This window comes from Callithrix jacchus, chromosome 17 (genome assembly GCF_049354715.1).
Source record: "Callithrix jacchus isolate 240 chromosome 17, calJac240_pri, whole genome shotgun sequence".
Taxonomy (NCBI): Eukaryota; Metazoa; Chordata; class Mammalia; order Primates; family Cebidae; genus Callithrix; species Callithrix jacchus.
In genome coordinates, this window is record NC_133518.1 from 59,643,135 (window position 1) to 59,658,622 (window position 15,488).

Below are 15,488 nucleotides of genomic sequence, written 5' to 3' on the forward strand. Positions count from 1 at the left end.
AGTAAGTTGGTTTGGCCTAATAGTTACCTTAGCTGTAAATGATACAGACTTGGAAAACATTCTGTGTCCTGATGTGGATTCATGATTGTCCTCTGGAGCTTCTGGAATCTCAGAAAATGATCTAGTCACACAGGCCTGGATCATTTACAGGCAGAGACTGTAAAAATAGATGATCTTCTGCCATTCTCCCTAAGTGACCCTAAACAATGTATTTTTGTAATGATCTTTTTTAGCTATGAGATTGCTGAGTTGAAATGATTAATTTGATGCCATTTAATTCAACAAATGTTTATTAAGCAATCAATTTCTAATATTTAAGATGGAATCTTTTTCAACTTCCTAGATAATTTAAAATACATTTGCAATAGTTACAAAACAATATGAGATGGTCATGGTGAAGACAAGAAGAACACAAAGTCAGGAGATTGAAAGAAAAAAAAAAAACACAGAAATGGCCAGAGCCATTGGAAAGGTTTTATTTAGAAAGAGAATAGGGCTGGCATGAGGCAGAATAAAAGCACTTTCAATAAGCAGAGACAGGAAGTGAGAGATTTAATAAGTGAAATAGTGTTTCGTCAAATAAAATTGGGCCTAGAATGAGTAGAGAATAGTAACCTATAGAGAACTTTGTTAGTAAGTCATGGAAACAGAGTTGGGTAGGTGATATGAGCCTGTTCACAAGAAGGAAAGAATAGATTCTTAAGTAGCTGAGTGCCAAAAGCTATTATTTGGGAATAATTACTCTAAAATTCCTTCAAAATTGCTTTTCAAAGACTTTCTCTCATGTAGATTATAGCGTATTGAGATAAAAAATGACTATATATCCTGCCACTTTACTGAAAATTGTTTCTATTCCAGTTCTAGTTCTTTGTTGAAGCCACCTCATGCATAAGAGGTATGAGAAGTCATATTAGATTTAGAACCAGATGAAAACCTCAAGAATTTTCAGTTATTCCACTAAAGCAAAGCACTGTTTCCGGAGGACTTCCATTTGAAGGAAAACACGCTCCTTCCTTCATTCAGTGCACCCTTATTGGGCACCTTCTCTGAGCCTTGTAAAGAGTATGCAAAAGCTAAAGCATAACCCACCAGGAACTAACAATATCTAACACAAGTTCATTTTGTTTCTGAGTGCATTGATCACAGCAGAACATAGTCAAGCATTGGCTTCATAGAATATAACTTGATGTCTGAAGGTGTGATTTCTGAGTGGTTGATAAAGGTCTTTTGCTAAGGTGCTACTAGCCAGAAAGGAATTGGAGGGTTGGTGGGTGCATGGGCATGGCATGGACCAAGGGTAATTGGGACAGTAGAAAAGTGCACCTAAAGAAAACTGTTTCTGATTTGGGGTTTGGCCTGAGACTGAGCCTGCTCCCTGTATTGTAAAGGAATGGTACATTATTTCTTTCATCTGGTTCAAGGCCCAACTGCAGAAGGTGTAGACATATATCCTGAGCATTCCAGAGGGACTTATCTGACAGTAGGACCAGTAAATGTTACATTTTAGAGATGAGAATATCCTAAAATTGCATGCAGCTGACAGTAAAATTGGGAGAACAGCTTCTGTGTGTGGTCAGGATAGTTTAACTTTCCCTGGTAGGCCAAAAATTAGTCGAAGGGAAGTTTGGGTAAAAGTGGGGAAAAAAAGCTTTTCTTTTCTCTAGGTTTTCATTAGAAAAAGGAAATATCAAAAGAATTTCAGCTGGCTGATGAATGGTGAAATATTCCAGGCAGGGAGCTGCACAGCTCAAAACGAATTAATTTTACAATTTTCTGCCAATTTTTCATTTCCCACCTCTTCCCCATAGAAATGCTGTGTCTTAGTCACACACTGGATGAATAAAATGGGCACATAGCTTGCTGTTCAGAGCTGGGGCTGTGGTCATCTTCTGTCCTGGAAGATGGTCAAGGACTAATCAGGCATGTGTCTCTTCTTATCAAGTTTTGACAATCTGGAAGTTTGGTGGCAGCATAAGGGAGGGCCTGCTCACAGGGCTCTTTGGTAGAAGGGACTGTTTAAGAGTCTGGGAGCCTTAAAAAAATAGGCATCTGGCATTATTTGTCCTGTCCTTTATTTCCTGGTTCACCTACATTAGTGCTATTATAAACTGGTTAATGATTTGATTGGGAAAACTTTCTTTTTTAAAATGTGTGTTCTCAACCTCCACTTTGAACTTTAGTGAATAGGAATTTCTCGGTGTCAATAATCTACATTTTTCAAATATGCTTTTCAGGTGTTTCTAATGATTATCCACATTTTGTATCATAATTTCTGATGACTATAAGGTTTTTAACTGGGGGATGAGTGGGTTGGGGGAGAACTTATTCAAGTTACAGCCATGGAAAGAGAAATGCTTCTCTGTTGCTTTATGCACACCTGGAAGATACTAGACAGATGACAGTCGCTTTTTTATGAAATTAAGGTAATAGAAGGTAATATTAAAGTAATAGAAGTTTAACATTAAACAGAATAGGATTAAGTCCAATTATTAAAGTCAGAATGGTTTCAATGTGCAGACAGAGGCACAGTGCCTTTCTTTTTGCATCTTTCTTAGGACTAATTTAATGACCTCCATGTATTACTCTGCATTAAACATGTATGCATAAAATTGTGTTCACTACACTTCATAGCGGTTTGCACAACATTTACAAAGTGAATTTAACTATATTTTATAACCTCAAGTGAGTTATAGAACCTAATCATTTCATAAAATGCTACGCAACATTTTGACCTCCAAAACATTTTATTTCAGATTGTCTTCAAATGTGAAGATATATTCTTTATTACTGAACGCATTAGGAAACACTCTCGAAAATCACATTGACTGATATTTTGTTTGCACAACCACTAAATAATTGAATTCATGTTTAATAGATGATGACTACTTGACCAAGAAGAATTTTAGAAATTGACAATACCTTTGTGTAAATTTGTACAGATATCATGGGAGTAGGCAATGCATAGTTCTAAGCATATGCTCTTTTTTTGTCCATTTTTACACAAAAGAATACAACCAACACCAGTAGTTAATATATGGGATAACCTTTCGGGAATGATGAAAGCAACCAAGAGTATTATTTAAGTAAGTCTAGAGCTCAGCCTTCTCATTTTTAAAGTGACAGACTGGCCCAGGCGATAGTTTCTTAAATACATAAGCCTACCTTCATCACTCTATGCTTCTGCTAATCTAAGAGATGACTGAGTCAGAAAAGTAGATTAAGGGCTAACTACCATTTACCAGGATGACAGTTTCATGGTAACTGTGGTTGTTCTGTTTAAAAAGCGATATATCCAGGCATGGTGGCATGTGCCTGTAATCACATCTACTCAGGAGGCTGAGGCAGGAGGATTAAGTGAGCCCAGGACAATAGTGAGATTCTATCTCAAAAAAATCAACAAAAAAAATTTTGAAAAGCACTATTGCATTCATCCCAGTGCAAATATTATATGTTAAGTGACTTCTACCTTAGCCACAAACCCTCATCATAGCTTATCAGCCTACAACCCCATAACCCAAGGATTCAGTAATACACACAGCCAGGATTGTAATTAATGATGGAAACCAGTGCATATTCAGATGTCAAGAGTGTCTACACAAGGAGAACTGACACTCACATGTTGAGAAATCGGTGTTTATTTAGCAGAAACTGGAGTCGTCTGGTTCTGGGCTGTTTCAATTCCTGGCAGAAACCCCAGGAACCCCAGAATTTTGAAGTCTTCTGCAGGAAAGACTATGTCTTCATGTTTTCCTTGCTAGATATGTGGTACTAAATGTAAAGAGAAAACAGTTAGGAAAATATGGCAAATGAGCTATATTTCATTGTTCTTGACAATAAATGATGAGATCTTGAATAAGAATGGGATAAGCCTGACATGATAATGTTACTGTAGGTTTTAAAAGTGATGAATCTAACATTAGTTGTTATGTAAGTTGAAGCCAAGGAGAGAATATGGTAGATAGGAGACAGGAAAATGTGTTTCAAATGCTGGAAAGAAGAAAAATAATCATATAGCTGTCACTAAGATAGAAAGAGAGAAAGAACATCCAAGGTTCTTCCTGCTTTTCCAATGATTGCACCTAAACACAAATTTGCAGTTTTACCTTTTATCTGTTCAAGACTGTGTTCTTTTTACTTCCTCATAAACACTGACCATGTATTTCATCCCCCGCTCACTTCACAATATCTTCATTTTTACTTTCTTGACTTTCAAGACTGATGTCAACAACTCTTGGCATGAATGTTTCTACTACAGAGCCCCATGCTCTAGGAATGACCCCTGGTGCCCAGAAGCGATGTCTACACTGTTTCACCCTGCTCCCTCCATCATTGCCAAAGAAACTAAAAAGTAGACATTTGTTCAATTGGAACACCCAGATTTTTGTAGCAAATTTATAGCTAGATATTATCAATCACACTAAGGAGGCTTATCATTATTGTGTACTTTGTGTCTATTTCATAGAACATTTTATTAATGAGGCATTGTTATTACCAGATAGATTTCTTGACAATGCCAAAATGTATGTGATTGGGGAGAGAGCTATCAGTAAGCAAGACTGTATGATGGGAGGGCTACAACCAGAACTGGTTTTGATTCTATATTCTATGCAAATATTTAAAATTTTGTCTTGGAAAAATTATGGAAATTTCTTAGACTTCTGTTTTATTTCTGTATAAGAAAGTGAGTTTAATCCTAGAGTTCTTATATCACTGTTTTTACTTTTTGAATGGGGATTGTTAAAGAAACTATGCTTAATTAAATCAAATACTTTTATATATATCATATGCATAAAATTATATTGAGGTTTCAGTTTAAAATAGTGTCCTTAATAAGAAGCACTACATGTTTACACAAAAGGAAAGGCATGTTTTGATTTCAGCATCCACTCCTGCTAAAGACATGGAAATCTTCCCAGAATATAATCTGCTAGTTTCTCAGTTAGGAAAATAAAACCTTCATCACCTCCTTGTGTTTAACAAAACCAAGCAGTTTCAAAATCAATCCTCTAGTTTCATCATAGGAGCAATTTAATTCTGTTTGCCATGTCATAGCTTCTGCTTGTTAGTCCATTATTTTTTACCGTATGTTTCAGAGAAGCAACTAATCCACTAGGTCTTTTAATGAGTTTCCACAATTATCTGAGATGGAGATAATTCTCTGAGGTTAAATAACCGAAATAGTGATTGACCTTCATCTTCTTCTCGAATTCAAATATAATTAATTCCTCAGCTACCTATACCTAGGTTGCTCTGTAGAGATTCATATACTTCTGACCTTGGTCCAGACTTTATCTCTTTTGCATTAATTGGCTAAGAATGTTGTCTGCTTAGGGAACACTATCACCCCAAGTGAAATTGATTAGTATATGCTTACATTGCAAAGTTTTCAGAAAATAGATTGGAATAAATTCAAGGTTATATGCATGAAGGAAACTACCTTTACTATCTATATAGTTTATCATACAGTATGTTTTACTACGTTGTGGAGAGTGCACAATATAAATGTTTGAAAGACTCTCCTAGAGCTTTTATTTATATTTTATCCACAATCATAATTGTCAAGATTTGTTTCCTTTTAAGTAGCTTGATAATGGCCCTGTGTACTAAAAAGTAGACATAAATTATAAAAGTATTTCTATTAAAAATGAGAAAGTTATTTTTCCATAATTTTCACAAATGTAGAACTCAAAATAGTTGGACATCAAACAGAAACTTTTTAAAAATGTATGGAAAGAAAATTACTTATGTGTTCAAATTATAGTTTTAAAAAGAAAAAAATATAATCACAATATGGGAAACTTACAAAGTAGTGATATGATGAATTACATTAATTGATTTTCAAACCTTGAACTAACCTAAAATACCCAGAATAAATACTAGTTGATCGTGGTATATAATTCTTTTTATAATTTTTGTTTGTTTGTTTGATTGAGATGAAGTCTCACTCTGTAGGCCAGGCTGGAGTGCAGTGGCATGATCTCGGCTCACAACAACCTCTGCCTCTTGGGTCTAAGTGATTCTCCTACCTCAGCCTCCAGAGTAGCTGGGACCACAGGCACGTGCCACCACACCTGACTAATTTTTTGTATTATTAGTAGAGGTGGGGTTTCATGGTGTTAGGCAGGATGGTCTTGATCTCCTGACCTCGTGATCCACCTGCCTTAGCCTCCCAAAGTGCTGGGATTACAGGCATGAGCCACTGCGCCCGGCCCCTTCCTTTTATAATTGTTGAATTAAACTTGCTAATATTTGGTTGAGGACTTTTACATATATATTCATGGGAGGTGGTGTTCTGTAACTTTCTTTTCTTATAATCTTTTTGTCTGGTGTGATATTAGGGTAATGCTGGCCTTAAAGAATGAGTTAGAAGGAGTTTCTCTGCTTCTATCTTCTGATAGATATTGTAGAGTATTGGTATAGTTTATTCCTTAAATGTTTGGTAGAATTGTCCTCCAGTTTGGGTGCTTTCTGTGTTAGAAGGTTATTAATCATTGATGACCTTTTTTAGTAAATATAGGTCCATTCAGATCATCTATTTCTTCTTGTGTGAGTTTTGACAGTTTGTATCTTTAAAGGAATTTGTCCATTTCATATAGGTTGTATATATGATTTATGTGCAAGAGTTGTTAATGGTATTCCTTTTTTATCCTTTTAATGTTCATCTGATCTATAGTAATATTCTCTCTTTCATTTCTGATATTAGTTGTTTGCTTTCTCTTTTTTTTTCTTAGTCAGCTTGGTAAATAGCTTTCTCATTCATAAGTGAGTATTGAACAAGAGAACACATGGACACAGGGAGGGGAACATCATACACTGGGGCCTGTCAGGGAGTTGGGTGCTAGGGAAGGGAGAGCATTAGGAGAAATGCCTAATGCAGATGGTGGGGTGATGGATGCAGTAAACCACCATGGCACATGCATACCTATGAAACAAACTTCCACGTTCTGCACATGTGCCCCAAACTTAAAGTATAATGAAAATAATAATAATTTAAAAGGGCAAAGAAAAAAACAGCTTTTAGTTGTACTAATTATTCCTACCAATTTCCTGTTTTCAATATTACATTTATTTCTTTTATTCTACTTACCTTGTATTTCATTGGCTTTTTTTTTTCTAGTTTCTTAAGATGGAAGCTTAGATGATTGATTTTAGATCTTTCTTCTTTCTTTGTTTTTTTTTGTTTTTTTTTTTTTTTTGGAGACAGAGTCTTGTTCCATCGCCAGGCACCAGGCTGGAGTGCTGTGACCCTATCTCGGCTCACTGCAACCTCTGCCTTCCGGGTTCAAGCAATTCTCCTGCCTCAGCTTCCTGAGTAGCTGGGACTACAGGTGTGCACTACCACTGCTCCAGCTAATTTTTGTATTTTTTAGTAGAGGCGGGGTTTCACCGTTTTAACCAGGATGGTCTCAATCTCTTGACCTCCTGTTCTGCCCACCTTGGCCTCTCAAAGTGCTGGGATTAGAGGCATGAACCACCGTGTCCAGCCTCTTTGTTTGTTTGTTTGTTTGTTTTTGCTTTTTAAAAATTTTACTTTAAGTTCTGGGATACATGTGCAGAACAGGCAGGTTTGTTATATAGATATGCATGTGCCATGGTGGTTTGTTGCACCCATATACCCATCATCTACATTAAGTATTTCTCCTAATGCTAACCCTCCCCTAGCCCCCCACCTTCCTGACTGGCTCTACTGTGTAATGTTCCCTTCCCTGTGTCCATATGTTCTCATTGTTCAACTCCCTCTTATGAGTGAGAACATGTGGTGTTTAGTTTTCTGTTCCTGTGTTAGTTTGCTGAGAATGATGGTTTCCAGGTTCATCCATGTCCTGGAAAGTACATGGTTATAATACTTTTCTACTTACAGTAGAATGGTTTATAATCCTTTGGGTACATACTCAGTAATGGGATTGCTGGTTCAAATGGTATTTCTGGTTCTAGATCTTTGAGGAATTTCCATACTGTCTTCCACAAGGTTAAACTAATTTACACTCCCACCAACAGTGTAAAAGTGTTGTATTTCCACATCCCCTCCAGCATCTCTTATTTCCTGACATTTTATTGATCACCATTCTAACTGGTGTGAGATGGTAATCTCATTGTGGTTTTCATTTGCATTTCTCTAGTGACCAGTGATGATGAGCTTTTTTTCATATATTTGTTGGCCTTTCTCAAGAGAAGGCCATATGCCTTCTCTTGAGAAGTGTGTATTCATATCCTTTGCCCACTTTTTGATGGGGTTGTTTGTTTTTATCCTGTAAATTTAAGTTCATTGTAGATTTTGGATATTAGCTTTTTGTCAGATGGATAAATTGCAAAAATGTTCTCCCATTCTATAGGTTGCCTGTTCATTCTGATGATAGTTTCTTTTGCTGAGCAGAAGTTCTTTAGTTTAATTAGATTCCTTTTGTCAATTTTGGCTTTTGTTGCCATTGTTTTTGCTGTTTTAGTTATGAAGTCTTTGCCCATGCCTATTGACCTGAATGGGATTGCCTAGGTTTTCTTCTAGGGTTTTTATGGTTTTAGGTCTTGCATGGAAGTCTTTAGTCCATCTTGAATTAATTTTTGGATAAGGTGTAAGGAAGGGGTCCAGTTTCAGTTTTCTGCATATGGCTAGTCAGTTTTCCCAACACCATTTATTAAATAGAAAATCCTTTCCCCATTGCTTGTTTTTGTGAGATTTGTCAAATATCAGACAGTTGTAGATGTGTGGTGGTATTTCTGAGGTCTCTGTTCTGTTCCATTGGTCTATATCTCTGTTTTGGTACCAGTACCATGCTGTTTTGGTTACTGTGGCCTTATATTACAGTTTGAAGTCAGGTAGCATGATGCCTCCAGCTTTGTTCTTTTTGCTTAGGATTGTCTTGGCTATACAGGCTCTTTTTTGGTTCCATATTGAATTTAAAGTAGTTTTTTTCTAATTCTGTGAAGAAACTCCGTGGTAGCTTGATGGGAATAGTACTGAACCTATAAATTACTTCGGGCAGTATGGCCATTTTCACTATACTGATTCTTCCTAACCATGAGCATGGGATGTTTTTCCATTTCTGTGTTTTCTCCTATTTCCTTGAGCAGTGATTTGTAGTTCTCTTTGAAGAGGTCCCTTGTGAGTTGTATTCCTAGGTATTTTATTCCCTTTGTAGCATTTGTGAGGGGGAGTTCACTCATGATTTGGCTCTCTGTTTGTCTATTATTGGTATATAGGAATGCTTATGATTTTACCATATTGATTTTGTTTCTTGAGATTTTCAGTGGTCCCAACTAATCTGCAGAGGATGCGTTTCAAAACTTCCTGACAATACCTGAAACCATGAAAAGTGTCAAACTCTACATAGGCTGAGTGTACCTAATCCAAAAATCAAAAATCCACAATGCTCTAAATTTGAAATTTTTTGAGCACTGAAATGATGTTCAAAGGAAATGACTATTGGAGCATTTTAGATTTCAGATATTTGGACTAGGAATGCTCAACCAATATCTATTCTGCAAATATTCTTTTAAAAAATGAAATCTGAAACACTTCTGGTCCCAAGTGTTTCAGATAAGAGATCCTCAACCTGTGTATAATATATATATAAAATTTCTTTTTCCTACTTTACCATTTCACAAATAAAATATTTGTTTTTACTGTAAATCTCAGCAACCTCAGCATACAATTTTTTTCTTTCTTTATTCAGTCAAGAACTTTTACCTTTTCACTTGAGAGTCACTTTAAGGCTTCTCTTTGGCTTATTCAAATTGCCAGCTTTACTATTCTTGTGCTTTGGTGCCATTATTAAGTAAGATCAGGGTTATTTAAATGCAAGCTCTGAGATACCTTGGCAGTTGGTCTATAACCAAGACGCTATGTGACTAACAGGCAAGTTGTATATACAGCCTGGGTATGCTGGGCAAATAAATGATTCATGTTCCAGGTACAACAGAGCAGGATGGCTGAATATTTCATCCCGCTAATCAGAATAGTGTACAATTTAAAACTTATAAATTGTTTATTTCTGAAATTGCTCACTTAATATTTTCCAACCCTGGTCAACTGCATGTAACAGAAGTTGTAGAAAGCAAAACTCCAGGTAAGGGAGGGCTACTGTATGAAGGCAATGCTATAAATTCTCCACTCATTTCTGCATTCGCTGCATTTTCCAAATTTTGCTAAGTTATGTTTTCATTTCTATTTAGTTCAAAATATTACTTTTAATTTCTCCTGAGGTGTCTTTTTCGATCCATTTGTTTTTTTAAAGTGTGTCATTAAATCTTCAAATATTTTGGATTTTTCAGCTATCTTTCTGTTACTGATTTCTAGCTTAATTTTATTAAGGTCTGAGAAAAGTCACTGTGTGATTTCTATTTTTTTAAATTTGTTGAGATGTGTTTTTTATCTCAAAATGTAATCTTTCCTGGTGAATGTTCCATGTGAGCTCGAGAAGATTGTTGATTTTGCTGTTATTGGGAGAAGTAGTCTATTGCTATCCATTATATCCAGTTGATTGATGGCATTGAGTTCAACTAAGTTCTTACTACTTTTATGCCTGCTGGAACTATCCATTCCTCTTGACTGGGTATTGAAATCACCTCATCCAATTTTCCTTGTAGTCCTACCAGCTTTTGTCTCATATATTTTGATGTTCTGTTGTTATTCACATAGTCATTGGCATTTGCTGTCTTTTTTGAAGAATTGATCCCTTTATAATTAAGTAATATCTTTTATCCCTGATAACTTCCTCATTCTGAAGTCTGCCCTTCCTGAAATTTGTGTACCTACTCCTGGTTTTGTTTGATTAGTGTTAGCATCATATACCTACCACTATTCATTTACTATCATTTATATGTCTTTATATATTCAGTGGTTTTTTTTTTTTGCAGACATCATATAATTGAATCTTGTTTTTGATCCACTCTTAACACTTCTAGAATTTATACATTTACAGAATTGGTGTTCACAATAATTACTGTTATATTAAGATTTGTATCTTCCATATTTGTTACTATTTTGTTCCATTTTTCTGTTCCTATTTTTGTCTTCCACTTTTTTTTATACCTTTTATTGTTTCAATTAAGCATTTTATCTGATTCTATTTTCTCTCCTTTCTTAGTTTATGAGTTGTACTTCATTTTATTTTTACTTTTTTGGTGTTGCTTTAGTTTGCAATATATATTTACAACTAATCCAAGTCAGTTTTCAAATAATATTATACCACTTTACAGATGTGTTTTATATCTTAAAATGTAATCTTTCCTAGTGAATGTTCCATGTGAGCTTGAGAAGATTGTTTATTCTGCTGTTATTAGAAAAAATAGTCTATAGCTGTTCATTATATCCAGTTGATTGATGGTATTGAGTTCAACTATACTATTTCTGTCTTATAAGAAAAGAATTACAATTTTTCTCTTTCAACTCTTACAGAATTGCTGTCATTCATTTCACATATATAAGCATATATATTGATGTGTTGCTTAATAATGGGGATGCATTCTGAGAAATGTGTTGTTAGGTGATTTTACCATTGTGTGAACATCAGAGTGTACTTTACAAACCAAATGGTAAAGCCTACTACACACAGGTTATATGATATAACCTATTGCTCCTAGGCTACAAACTTATACAGCCATGTTACTACACTGAATACTGTAGGCAATTGTGACACATGGTATTTGTTAATCTAAACATATGGAAATATAGGAAAGGTACAGTACAAATATGGCATTATAATTGTATGCAACCACCATTGCATATGCAGTCTATCCTTGACCAAAACATCAGTATGTAGTACATGAATTTATTATATATATTATATTTATATGAATATTACATATCTTATATCTTTATAAATACACACAGAGGAGATATGTGTATGTGTGTTTGTGTGTGTGTGTGTGTGTGTATCACCTTAGGCTAGAATTTTTATTAAAAACAAGCCATTGTACCTATGGAAAAGTTAAAATATCTGTAATTCATGTCATACAAAAGTGGACAATATTCCTAATATAGAGAGAATTTCTGAAAGTCTAGAAGACAAAAATCAGTAAAACTATAAAGAATTAATTAGAATTGACTAAAGACATAATCGACATTTCATAGAAAACAAAATGCCAAGTGCCGCTAAACATAAGAGAAGATGTTCAAATTTCTCAAACTCACTAATAATGAAAGAAATGCAAATAAAGCTTGGGTTGAATGTGGTTTAGTTATCAAAATGGCCCCAAGGGATGCCTCCAGGTAGTAATACTCCTCTGAGGTTTCCTTCACTTTGACTGTGGGCTGAGTCATATGATTTTCCCTGCCAGTGGAAAATCAGAAAATGTGACAAAAGGCTACATTCTGGGGTTTGCCTCCTGGAATTGTACTGCTCTCCTGTGAGAATGCCCAGTGTGAACTTGAAGATGGAAAACTGCATCAAGAGACATGATCACCTTTCCCAGTTAACCCCATCAATCTAATGTAGCCAAATGAGTGAGCCTAGGGAAAACCATCAGAGGAACAGACAATCTGACGAACAGAATGCTGAGAAAAAATAAATAATGATTACTTTAAGTCAGTACTATTATCATATAGCAATAGATAATTGATACACTGATATCATTTTCATTTACAGAATTGGTAGAAATCCACGAGTTTTACAGTACACTCTGGTAGTGACTCTATGAAAAAACATTCTCATATGCTTCTGATGGAAGTGTAAGTTGATACAATCCCCGTAGAAGGCAATTTGGTAATATCTGCTAACATTTCAAAGGCTTACTGTCTTTACCCAACAATCACATTTCTAGTGAATTATTCTACAGGTATATTTACCCAGGTACAAAATTATATATATATATGCAAATTTATTTAGGCAGTACTTTATGTAATGGCAAAATATAAAAATAATCTAAATGTTTATTAATATAATTCTGGGTAAATATATAATGATCTGTAAAATAATTAAAAAATAAAGTCATTACACAATGTGGAAAAAATTTAAATATATATTATTAAGCAATAAAAGCACAGTGTAAAATAATGTTAATAGTATGCCACATATTGTGTATAAAAAGAAGACAAATAGAAATCTGTGCTCATGTGTTTGAATATGCATTTGGAAACTCTGAAAGAAAAGTATAGCTGTAGGCTTGGTGTATGGGGTGAGACCTTTGGGGTCTGGGTTTATAGGAGATGGGGCAAATGGGAACTTTTTACACTGTATTTTATTTTAGTAATTTGAGGAACACATAAACATAAACATTTAATTTGTAAATTAAAAATAAAAATAACAAGAAAAGATTTGCATAGTACGGGGATCCATTTATCTAACAAAATCCATGTAGTAGCAAATTAAGTTTTTATTAACATAATGCTGTTATAAATATCACTGCTATAAATATCCTTCTGTAAAAGCTTTCCACTTCATCTTTGATAACTTTCTCAAAGAAATATCTCAAAGTGGAATTACTGTGTCAAAAGATATAAAAATTTAAGTATCTCTATAGAGATAACGTTTTGTAGGAGGGAAGAAAAAGGTTAAATCGTTTTTGAATTGTACTATTGAATATTTTTAATTTTCTGTTTAAAAATCAGATTATTTGCTTTTATGTTGATTGCCAATCACTTTAAAATACTATATATAGTAAACTTTTGTCAAATTTATGGCATAGGATTTCCTAAATCGGGTGTTTGTCCATAAATCACAAAAAAAAAAGAAATCCTTAAAAAGTAACTCATTGTACATATAAATAACACCAGTATATTGTAGAAAGTTTGGACTTCCAGACAATCAAAACTAAATAGAACCTACATACTTTCACAACTCAGGGTAACCACTATAAAGTAATGGTTCATATATTTTCAGATATTTTCTCATATAAATGTATTTTAATATGCCTTTGCAACCTGATGTTGTCAGAAATAATCTCCATTCCTTAATTTAAGAAAATTTTAATTTCATTTAATCAACTGTATTTAAGTATTCCCAATTATTCCCAAAATGTTTTTTACAGTTTGTTAATCAAGACTGGTACTTAATTCAGACCCATACATCACATCTGGCTTTCACGAACCCTAATTCAATGCAATAAAATATGATTGTATTAGATTAAGACAAATCCTTCACTTTTCCATCTTTTTAAACCACTGTTAATTCGGCCTTTATTTCTGTATATGATCTTATATCAGAAATAGTCTAGAAATTTGACATTTAGAGGTGAGGTATGACTACAAGAGAACTTAAATGGCTTTGGCTTAGTAGCTATTGGATAGACAGAATACATCATTGCCGTCTGGAAAGCTCTGACCTTGTGATTTCATTATTAATTTTTTGGACAAATTGTCATCTGTGATGTCTTGGAACTCAGACAAATTTTTTGTTTCTAGTGAAATGGGTTGGAACCCAACTCAAACTGATGGCATTGGTTACCTAATTTTTGTAGTTTCTATTTTGAAAAATTAAGTTGATACAGAAACAAGAGTTTAACCCATGCTAAGGACAAGAGGTGCCTCTGGAGAAGCAGCCCAATGAATATATGAGCCTGTGCCCCTCTCCAGTACCTCCCACTAAAAATTAATGATCAAATTAAGAATTTTGTCTCCCTATCCCAAGCAGACTCTGTCAGTTCTCTGCTGCTGTTCACCATAATCTCTTTACAATTTCAGTTCACATCACCTTCAGGACTGCTTTCTCTTCCTTCAGCCAACACCTGCATCTCTTTTTCTGGCAGACTGCACTTGGCCTGCTGGTACTGCTTTGCCTCAAACTGGGAAAGCCAGAGGTAGTGGCAAAGGTAAATGTCTTTATTCAACCCCTAAACAATGACGGATAGATATAGGAGTATAAATACTCCAGCTCCCTTGTGACTTGATTAAAACAACATTAAAAATGTGGTTTATACCACTATATGAAAGCTCCAAAGCTCCCCTGGGGTTTGAGGTAATGTTACCTTTCACTAGCGTTCTTAAGTTTCTTAACATCTTAGTTCACTTTTCCACTCCTTTGTTGCTTTTCCTTGATAATGCATGCTAATGAAGCATTTTCACACGGACACTTACCTTTGGTTCTGCATCCTGGGAATTGCATCTGAGACATTATCCAAGCTCATTATTTCAATAGGATTCCACTGATCCTTTATTAAGTTGAAAAACAGAGAGATGACCAGATCATTGAAGCCAGGAAATAAAGGAGCAAAATTATCAAGTATAAAATAAATGTATATTTGCATTATATCTTTTGCTATTGTTTCTGGCACAAAGTAATTGACTGAAAGTAACTAGACCAGAGGCCTACCAGATTATTAAGATTATTTTGCTGTTCCAGACATCACAAGCATGAGCTTCTAAGCCTGTGGCTTTTGACACTTAAAGCAACCCAGAGCTGCACAACCCTCAAAAAGGGAATTCTTTTCAATGCCCATGTCAGAAATGGCCATGGAGGATAAAATACAAGGGAGAAACTCCAAGAGTAAAAGCCCTGGACCATAAAGGAAAACAAACCTGAAAGCAAACTAGATATTACTAGATGCACTAATCC